The sequence below is a fragment of the Taudactylus pleione genome, unplaced genomic scaffold (genome assembly GCF_031769625.1).
Source record: "Taudactylus pleione unplaced genomic scaffold, aTauple2 ptg000373l, whole genome shotgun sequence".
Classification (NCBI taxonomy): domain Eukaryota; kingdom Metazoa; phylum Chordata; class Amphibia; order Anura; family Myobatrachidae; genus Taudactylus; species Taudactylus pleione.
Window position 1 is genome coordinate 4030034 of NW_028284774.1, and position 11056 is coordinate 4041089.

Consider the following 11056-nt stretch of genomic DNA (forward strand, 5'->3'; position numbering starts at 1 on the left):
GTATATTTGCAGCATGAAGCACTAAAGTCCACTGGCATCATAGATATCTAACATGCCCAGGGTACATACATTTCCACATATTTACTTATATTTACATCACATATATCCCTACAGTATATTTAACATATACCTCATAAATGGCATTTTGCTGTAAATAGATGAAAGAAAATATATACCTGTTTCAATTGTATATATGAATTATATTATATGTAATATATCTCCGTAACCCTAACAGGGTTACATCTATTATTATCATGTCATCCCAGAACTAATGACTAAGTTCTGAAAGCACAGCCGGTAATTGTGTTTTTCTGCCACCATAAGGGATACCCCCTTTTTCTTATTTGCAATTAATATTCTGTCTATATGTGTGAAGGTTTTGTTTATATGTGTGAAAACTTTTATTAAAGGAGATTACGCTATGTTTGCCATTCTCCTATCTTTTACTGAGGTATACATCAAACTTGCAGCTTCTTGAATTTGAGTCCATCATCGGGAATTTTGGGGAGGAGACATCGGCCGAAAAAAGCTTGGTCTATCACTTACAGAGGGACGATATCCATTGATCCATAGGAGCGATAAGAAAGGATTTAAACTTGTATATTCAAGTTTAAAGGAATGTAATTGTATATGCCGTATTTTCTTTATATATTGGAGCGCCTCTAGATATCTTCACCTTCTGTGTTTAGAGATATCCATGGTTGAGCACTATTGGTTAAATCAAATTGACTGAGATATTAATTAAAGACACCTGTGGTCAAGCATGGATATCTCTAAAACCTGAACTGTTGGGGTGCCTTGAGGACAGCATTTGGGAACCTCTAATGTAAGCAATTATGTCTAGTCTCTAATATTCAAATAAGGAGCTATCAAATCTGGAGACACCAAACAGGACCTCCATCCATTCTTTAAATAGAACAGTACACTGTACAGCCAGGAATTGGGATCCGTTGAGAGGAGCAGTAGCAGTCAGGGCTGGATCACAGTTATAGGGATGGATATATGGATGGTTACTAGTATTAAAATGAGAAAATCTATACATTTGAGAACCACTATAATAACTGCAAATGTATGATGACATTATGTATGTAGAATCATTTCGGCCTATGTTGTACTAAATATTCTTAGAATCGAAAATTAAGTAAACTGCACTTAGAAATAAATACTTGACCTTTAACATTTTGAATATATCTAGCCTATCAATTTTCAAACAGCTCTAAAGTGGGTATATAGACTTTTGCACAGTTAGATATTACAGCAATTTTGATCAAATAAAAGTTTATAAAGTAAGAAGTTAAAAACAGGACGGGCGACACTGAAATCCCAAAATCAGCAAATGTGATTTTTTTTAAAAATTTTTTAAAAGATTTATCATTTTTGTTCTTTACACCCAGAAATGAGTCACCTTGTTATTGTAATAATCTTTTCACATTGCTTGAAATGCAAATTTTAACTTAACAGGTTAGTCACCTAACTTTCCAGAAACAAACTATATTATTTTCACTCTGCTGATTCAGAGATGGAACAGATCAATCAGATGTAGTTGAGCTAGCTGACACTAGCTTGGATTCTATTAGCGGAGAACACCTGATATGTAATGTAATCAGTAGCAGTGTGGGTGAACACAGACTGAGCTGTGCTCTTGAAAGGTTTATCCTTCCCAGAGATAGCTGTGCCTTTCCACTCTGATGTAGGGATCGGAGCTTTACCAAATGGCTAGCTGGAGGTGTTATTAAATATTTACAGGGAAAAACAAAGGTGTGCTCCAGTATCTCGTGTTGCCCTTCTCTACTGTTACTTTAGCAGACAAAGGGTATTAAACCTACTTCATGAATAATGTGTTATGCAATATACAGGCTGAATTTTTAATGCTGCAAGGTAATAACATTAAGATAGATATTTTGCAATCTTAAAATGTCACACTGTGCCCACTTGAGCAATGTGTACTGATTGTAGTATAGCTGAATCTAAACTATACTGTATAAAATTCACACTGAAGCTGAATTGCAGACAATGTGAAGCTTACTCTCTACACACGGGTGAGGATCAAATTATTTATTATCACCTTATGCTGACTGATCCATGTATTTTTTTAGCCTTTGTTTCTTCCCATAATAAATACAAGGACATTTGGAATGACTAGATAGTTTGCATTAATACTTTAACTTCTTTATAAATAAGGGTTATCAGTTATTAGCACCACTGTATGCTGGAGGTCAGTACAAGTATGCAGTAATGGCTCACATACACTAGCGATGGATTGACGTGTTTCTGTGGTACAGAGACGCCGGGTTGGAGGATCAGTGAAATCCAGAATATTGGAATTCACTGGTTAATGCTGGACATACACTATACAATTATCTACAAGGTATCTGTCCAATCTGGCTGGTTGGAATGAAAATCTGGTAATGTATAGGAGCAAATGACAATTGAACATTTGTTCACAAACACTGGAAAACAGACAAAAATGGACGTTCAGCCAAATTGGTTAAATAAAACAAATTTAACCAATTTGAACAATAGTTTTTGTCTGTTTTCCAGTGTTTAAAACCATATAATCGATTGTCATTTGCTCCCATACATTACCAGATTTTCAATCCAACCACCCAGATTGGACAGATATCTGACAGATAATAGTATAGTGTATGCCCAGCATTACCGATAAAAATATGATCGTGATTAGCAAATCAGTGAAATTTAACATGTATAATTTCACTGATCCTCTGATGGATCAGAGAACATTGATGGCCACTGGCCGGCATTTCTGACTGGCGGATCGTTGTTTCCGATCAGATCGCAGGATTGCGCAATCTGTCGCCTAGTGTATGGGCCCCTTAGCTTCTAGTAGACAATCTGTAATTAGCTTTAATCTGTGAAGTCACTGAGTACAAGATAGTTAATGAAAGCAAATGCCTACTGTCAGTTAAAGTAAATGAAACCAAAATGCAATTGTCAGAAGGAAATAATGTAGATCAGTAAAAGGACACTCATGGGGTAATAATGCAATCGCTTTCAGACTGTAGAATAAATTCTTCCTTCTATACCTGAGTTTAATTTCTCTTCTTGATCTTTAAACTTTTATATATTGGAGAAGTGTGTTATATAATATGATAACACTATTACCTAATAATTAATAGAGGCTAATTTACAGTTGGATGAATGGCAATTTTGTTTGCGTAAGACAAACACTTCTGTACTGTTTATGCGCACCAAAGACGCGGATGTATATGTCCGTATGTGTGTGTGCATGTGCATGTGTGTGTGCATGTGTGTGTGCATGTGTGTATGCATGTGTAATTTTTGCATATCAATGACTTGAGTACCCTACAGCATAGAGAGGTGGAACTGAGGTGAGAAAGGGTAGTGAAGTGTAGGCTAGTTAGAGGGCATGACCATGGAAGTGCAACACAATTAGAGAAAGAGACCTACCTTGTGGGTACCCTGGCTGCATACTTACCCATTTCCAGGGGGTCCTCCCCCTCTCTGGCTAGGGTCTTTTCCGTCACTCTAGCAGTGGTGCCATTGGATGGGCCTGTGGCGCATGCTCCAGCTCCCGCTGTGCATACATGTAGGAGATGGGACAGACCTTAGACGATTATTATATAGACATATGATATATTATAAGTCGCAGCCTTCTATATACATGATTTATTTTACATTTTCATTTGTGTTACTGCAGCAAAGAAGATTCCCATTTCATTTGTAAAGGGATAAACAGTGGGTCTGATTCAGCATGGATCGCAACTGCGTACTGCGCATTCATATGCACCGCATTGTGCGTGCGTGGTGATTGCGCTGCAATTACAGACGCACTATGGAATCCATCACAGAGTGAGTGACAGGCTGTGAGCGTTTAGGGGTGGTGACGGGGGAGTGGTTGCAAAAATACAGTTTGGGATGAGTTTAGGATGAGATGGCCTTTATGCCCCTCTGAACAAATATCTCTGTGTACACTGGTTTGAAGTGGGAGAGATAGGACAACTTGCAGATAATCAGATCATCAGAAAGCTCACAGCGGCCAGAGTATTTAAGTCCGTGAGTGAGAGGCAATAATCTATCTACGTACATTGTGGGGTTATCATAGTGAGGACAGGGTTGCAGGTGACATGGAAAACCATAGAATCAGATAGTGGAAAGTGCAGGGTAATCCAGCAGAACAAGTCAGTGATGCCAGGTTCCTGTTAAATTGATGGAGTAGAATTGTGGTGTCAAATCCACATGTACATGAAACAAAGTCCAAACATCCAACTTTTTTTTTTTTACCGAATTAATGGTAGGGAGCTACTCAGGTGACATATTTCCAGCAGCTCCAAAATAAAATATTTCCAATTCATGTTTTTTTTAAGAACTCAGTAAAACTATGCAATTATCAGGGCCGTAGTGAGGGCCGTGCAACCGATGCCGTCGCACAGGGTCCTGGTAGCAGCATCATCATAGCCTGTAGCACCACCCCTCAGCCAGTTTCAGTGCTTGGCTGAAGCGTCCTTCAGACCCGCACTCTGCAGCCTGTACAGTTAGTTAGAGAGTCCCGTGGATGCTTCGGCTAGTGCTGCGGTGCTCCGGCGATGGCGCTCCTACCCTTGAGCGCAACCTTATGATCAGTAAACAAAAACAGGGAAAAGAGGGAAGGGGATATCATCACACAGACAGTAAACCATAGAACCTGTAGTAAGATTACTATAACCACTATTCCTATCAATAAGTGTATTTCTAAATTGAATGCATTGAGGTAGTGGTGGTGCTCACTAGAGTTTTTCTTCTATTGTTTGTTCTCTCCACAGCCTTATGATGACATGCACTCAGGAGGAGGGGACAGCAGCGCACAGGACGCTCTGAAGCCCTGTTATGGGGCTGGAAATTATAACCCAATAAGACAATGCAATTCGAACCCAAAAAGACCACACAATAAGAACCCAATATGACCACGCAATTAGAACCCAATAAGAACATTCAATAAGAACCCAATACGACCATGCAATTAGAACCCAATAAGACCACACAATAAGATCCCAACACGATCATGCAATTAGAATCCAAAAAGACCACACAATAAGATCCCAATAAGACCATGCTATTAGAACCCAATAAGACCATGCTATTAGAACCCAATAAGACCACACAATAAGAACCCAATAAGACCACACAATAAGATCCCAATATGATCATGCAATTAGAACCCAACAAGACCTTGCTATTAGAACCTAATAAGACCATGCAATTAGAACCCAATAAGACCACACAATAAGATCCCAATATGATCATGCAATTAGAACCCCAAAAGACCACACAATAAGATCCCAATATGACCATGCTATTAGAACCCAATAAGACCATGCTATTAGAACCCAATAAAACCACACCTTAAGAACCCAATAAGAACCCAGTAAGACCAAACAATAAAATCCCAATATGATCATGCAATTAGAACCCAACAAGACCATGCTATTAGAAGCCAATAAGACCATGCTAATAGAACCCAATAAGACCATGCAATTAGAACCCTATAAGACCATGCTAATAGAACCCAATAAGACCATGCTATTAGAACCCAATAAGACCATGCTATTATAACCCAATAAGACCATGCTAATAGAGCCCAATAAGACCATGCTAATAGAACCCAATAAGACCATGCAATTAGAACCCGATAAGACCATGCTATTAGAACCTAATAACAGTTTACATTTTTTTCTCACAAAGATAGACTAGGTAATAGCTGCAAAGATTGGTGGTAGATTGGTGTATACATTATATTATATTCTTCATATTAATCAGTTTACAAACAAAAATATTCACAATGGTATTCTCAGAAGATGCATTAGTGTAAACATCCCATAAAGTTTCTTTTCATGCAAGCAACCAATACATACAAAGATGTATAGAGCATATGTAGTTATACCCAGTTGTAGTATCCAATAGGAACTTCCCTAGATGCCCTAAATGTAAGACTCTTGCATGCACCACTACACATCTAATATGGAACTGCTATTACTTATAATGATTTCTGGGATGAGATAGTAGACTATATACATTTTATGGTTATCCCTAAATTATCTACTACTGCTAGGCATATAGGGATCCAATGCCAACCAATATATGAATGATGGGCTAATCTACAGTATATGGTATTGTTTTATACAAGGACATATATTATAACCAGGTGGAAATTATCAAAGCTCCCTTCAATACAAATTTGACAACATAGAGTAAATGTAGACCTAAAAATACAAGTTGTAATAGTTCAAATGCCTTAAAATATCCAACATGATAGGTGGTATAACGGCTAGAACTGCGGCTCTTGAAACGAAAATCTAGAAATGTTAACTAAATAAGCAATTATCTAAGTGAATGGTTATGGATATCTTCCTTGAAGGGAGATGCATCAATGAGTTTAAAGAGTGGAAAAATGGAGTAGTTGCCATAGCAACCAATCAGCTTATAGTAGGGGTCAGGGAACTTTTTTACCCTTTACCCCAAAATATATTTAGATACGCCGACGTTACCCCCTTGAATTGAAAGGAAGGAAATCCTATAGTAGTGCCCCCATATAATGCCCCTGTAGTAGTGCCCCCATAGTTATGCCCCTGTAGCAGTACCCCCATAGTTATGCCCCTGTAGCAGTACCCCCATAGTTATGCCCCTGTAGCAGTGCCTCCATAGTTATGCCGCTGTAGCAGTGCCTCCATAGTTATGCCCCTGTAGCAGTGCCTCCATAGTTATGCCCCTGTAGCAGTACCCCCATAGTTATGCCCCTGTAGCAGTGCCTCCATAGTTATGCCCCTGTAGTGCCGCTTGTACAGTTCCGCCGTCCTGTCCGCCCGGCTGCTCCTCGGAACTATGGGAGAGCCTCCCTGCGGCGCCGGGCTGGAGGTTACTGATGCCGTGTGCGCCAGTGACCTCCATTCCTGGGGGTAATGGATGGACAGCCGGGCATGCAATGATTCATATGCATGCCCGGCTGTCCGTCCATTATCCCCAGGAATTTCAGTTTTACCCCAAATGGGGTAATTTACCCCTGTTGCCCGACCACTGGCTTATAGCTATAATTTTATAGAATGTAACTGATAAATGCCACATTCAAAGCTGATTGGTTGCTATGGGCAACTTCTCCACTTGTCCACTATTTTACTGCTTGATACATCCTGGTCTGCAATAACACACACAAGAGCATAGAGATTTGAACTTCATTACCTCCTCATAATACCACAGTCTGAATGTTGAGAGGCAGAATGTTGACAGTTCATTTTAGGGTTAGGCTGCAGTTAGGGTTAGGCTGCAATTAGGGTTAGGGTTAGGCTGCAGTTAGGGTTAGGGTTAAGTTACAGTTAGGGTTAGGCTGCAGTTGTGGTTAAGCTATGAGTAGGGTTAGGCTGCAGTTAGGGTTAGGCTGCAGTTAGGGTTAGTTTGCATTTAGGGTTTGGCTTAGGCTGCGGTTTGAGTTTGGCTGTGGTTTGGGTTAGGCTATGGTTAGGGTTAGGCTGCGGTTAAGGTTAGGCTGCGGTTAGGGTTAGGCTGCGGTTAGGGTTAGCTTAGGGTTAGGCTGCGGTTAGGGTTAGGTTGCGGTTAGTGTTAGGCTACGGTTAGGCTGCAGTTAGGGTTAGGCTGCAATTAGTGTAAGACTGTGGTTAGAGTTAGGCTGTGGTTAGGGTTAAGCTGCAGTTAGAGTTAGGCTGCGGTTAGGGTTAGGCTTCAGTTAGCGTTAGGGTTAGGCTGCGGTTAGGGTTAGACTGCAGTTAGTGTTAGGTGCAGTTAGGGTTAGGCTGTGGTTAGGGTTAGGTTGTGGTTAGGGTTAAGCTGTGGTTAGGGTTAGGCTGCAGTTAGTGTTAGGCTGCAGTTAGGGTTAGGCTGCAATTAATGTTAGGGTTAGGCTGCTGTTAGTGTTAGGATGCAGTTAGGGTTAGGCTGCAGTTAGGGTTAGGTTGTGGTTAGGGTTAGGCTGCGGTTAGGGTTAGGCTGCGGTTAGGTTGTGGTTAGGGTTAGGCTGCGGTTAGGGTTAGGCTGCGGTTAGTGTTAGGCTGCAGTTAGTGTTAGGCTGCTATTAGTGTTAGGGTTAGGCTGCAGTTAGGGTTAGGCTGCAATTAGTGTTAGGGTTAGGCTGCGGTTAGGGTTAGGCTGCAGTTAGTGTTAGGATGCAGTTAGGGTTAGGTTGTGGTTAGGGTTAGGCTGCGGTTAGGGTTAGGCTGCGGTTAGGTTGTGGTTAGGGTTAGGCTGCGGTTAGGGTTAGGCTGCAGTTAGAGTTAGGCTGCAGTTAGAGTTAGGCTGCAGTTAATGTTAGGGTTAGGCTGCGGTTAGTGTTAGGGTTAGGCTGCGGTTAGGGTTAGGCTGCAGTTAGTGTTAGGCTGCAGTTAGTCTTAGGGGTAGGCTACGGTTAGGGTTAGGCTGCAGTTAGTTTTAGGATGCAGTTAGGGTTAGGCTGCAGTTAGGGTTAGGTTGTGGTTAGGGTTAGGCTGCGGTTAGGTTGTGGTTAGGGTTAGGCTGCGGTTAGGGTCAGGCTGCAGTTAGTGTTAGGGTTAGGCTGCAGTTAGTGTTAGGCTGCTATTAGTGTTAGGGTTAGGCTGCGGTTAGGGTTAGGCTGCAGTTAGGGTTAGGCTGCAGTTAGGGTTAGTCTGCACTTAGTGTTAGGCTGCAGTTAGGGTTAGGCTGCAGTTAGTCTTAGGGGTAGGCTACGGTTAGGGTTAGGCTGCAGTTAGTTTTAGAGTTCGGCTGCATCTAGGGTTAAGCTTTGGCTGTGGTTAGAATTAGGTTCAAAATCAGCTGGAAATTTTATGTCGAAATGCTGACTGTTGACATTGACAATGTCGATATGCTGGCAGTATCCACATTTTGTCAATGTCATCATTGTGAATGTGAACATGTGACATGTCACCAGGGGCACAGCTAGAGCTATGGGGGTTCCATAGCAAAATACCCATGGGGCCCCTATAGGTCTAGCCAGGGACGTATTTATAATGGATGCAAGTTGTGCGGTGCACATGGGCCCCTGGGTCCAGGGGGGACCACACACCAAACACCCTGCACCCATTTAAAATATATTAACCTCTCCATTGGCCCGGGGCTGTCTGCTGAGCTGCAGAAATCACTGGGAAAATGGCCACAGCAACCATTTTCTGGTGATTCGCGCATACGCAGTAGAGCTGTCCCAGAAACACGGCGAAGGCGCCATGTTCCTGGTGACCTGCGCATGCGCAGTAGACTCTGACACGTTGCCAGAGTCTACTGCACCGCCGGAGAGGAGGGGGCCCGATGAGAGCCTGCACACAGGCCCCCTCCTCTCTTAAAGCACCTCTAGGTCTGGCTATGACCCTCCCCCCTCACTACTCACCTACTGAGCCTGGAGCCCCATCGCTTCACTGATGCTGGGAGGAGGCGCAGTCCGGGATGTCAAAAGCATGGCTCAGCACAACCAGGCTTTCTCCAAGCATCAGTGAGGGACAGCCGTATGAAAGGAGGGTAATGGGGAGTAGCTGCTGGTCAGTCCGACAGGGGACCCGTAGCGCTGATGATCCTGGCAGAAAACTGCTTCCTAGTAACAGACTGAAGTTTGTAGGAGGGATCAGCGGCTTCTCTCACTATAACATCGCTGAGGTGAGCTGTGTGCAAGGGGAGGCGGGCCCCGGAGGTGCTACGCAGTGGTGCATCTATAATGGGTGCAGTGTGTGTGGGACACACGGGCCCCCGGTTCCAGGGGGCCCTGCACCGCACACCCTGCACCCACATACCTCCCAACATGACCCTCTCCAGGAGGGACACAATGCTCTGCTCCTGGACTTCCCTGGTAATTTATGATTGGTTGCGGCTCCAGAGGTGGGGCTGCAGTACAGTCAAAATTCAAATAGGGGAGTCACACCAACTGCCAGTGAGTGCCAGCCAATGATGTTTGGCAGCGTGTGAAATGACAGTTGGTGTGGCTCCCCTATTTGAATTTTGAACTGCGCTGCAGCCCCACCTCTTACCAGGGAAGTCCAGGACCAGAGCATTGTGTCCCTCCTGGAGAGGGTCATGTTGGGAAGTATGCACCCATATTATTTTAAACTTACCTGTCCGTGGTCCCGCGGCGGGTGTCAGCGCTGCTCAGAACACCGGAAAATGGCCGCTATGGCCATTTTTCCAGTGTTCTGCACATGCGCAGTAGACTCCGGGCACACTTTAGCGCCCGGAGTCTACTAAAGCTCCGGTGGCTAGCCAGCTGCGTCAGTCTGCTGCCGGCCACCGGGAAGAGAGGAGGGAGCCCCGCACGGCGAGTGCACACGGGCCCCCTCCTCTCTTAAGACGCCTCTGGTGCTACAGGACCCATAGCAACCGCAACCTGTGCACCAACGTTAGCTTTGCCCCTGCATGTCAGTATAATGTCCATGTTGACATTCTGATTGTTGACATTTTGTATCAAACACATATTTTTGCCACAAGGGAAAACATACATCCAATTCTAAATGAGAACCCAAAGGCAGAATGTACAGTAATCAAACCTCTTTTTTCTGAAATAGATTTATTTTCAGCAAGTTAGTTTCATTTTTATTCCAAAGTTCTTACAAAGCTATCATATAATAAATATATTTATATCATTGTTATTACATTATATTTATATAGTTTTGCTGTATGACAATAAGACAGATTTTTAGCCAGAAACATAAAATGACTTATTGCTGGGATCCGGACTAGGTGTTCTGTCTGTAGCACAGAAACGTCACCTGACCTAACCACTAACTCTGCATGGGTAACTAGACTTTCTTCCCATGGTACGTGCTGCGTTTCCCTTAAACATGTGCACTGTCTCCAGGCCAGATTTATTTGTACTGGGAAAGTGCTTCTCATAGTCTTTCACTTCCTTCCTAGAAAACAATTATGGTTTAGAAACCAAAGAGTTTCCTTCTGTATTTTCCATTTTTGGGGGGAGAAAGAGAGGAAGTTCAAGGTAATTTCTGCTTTTAATAATGTAATATAAATAAAATATTTCTTATTTGTGTGAAAATGGCAGTTCTTCTATATGTCAGGTACGCACATAATTCAAATGAAGAATAAGCCGATGACAGTAGGGCATAAGTTACAGCTCATTAAG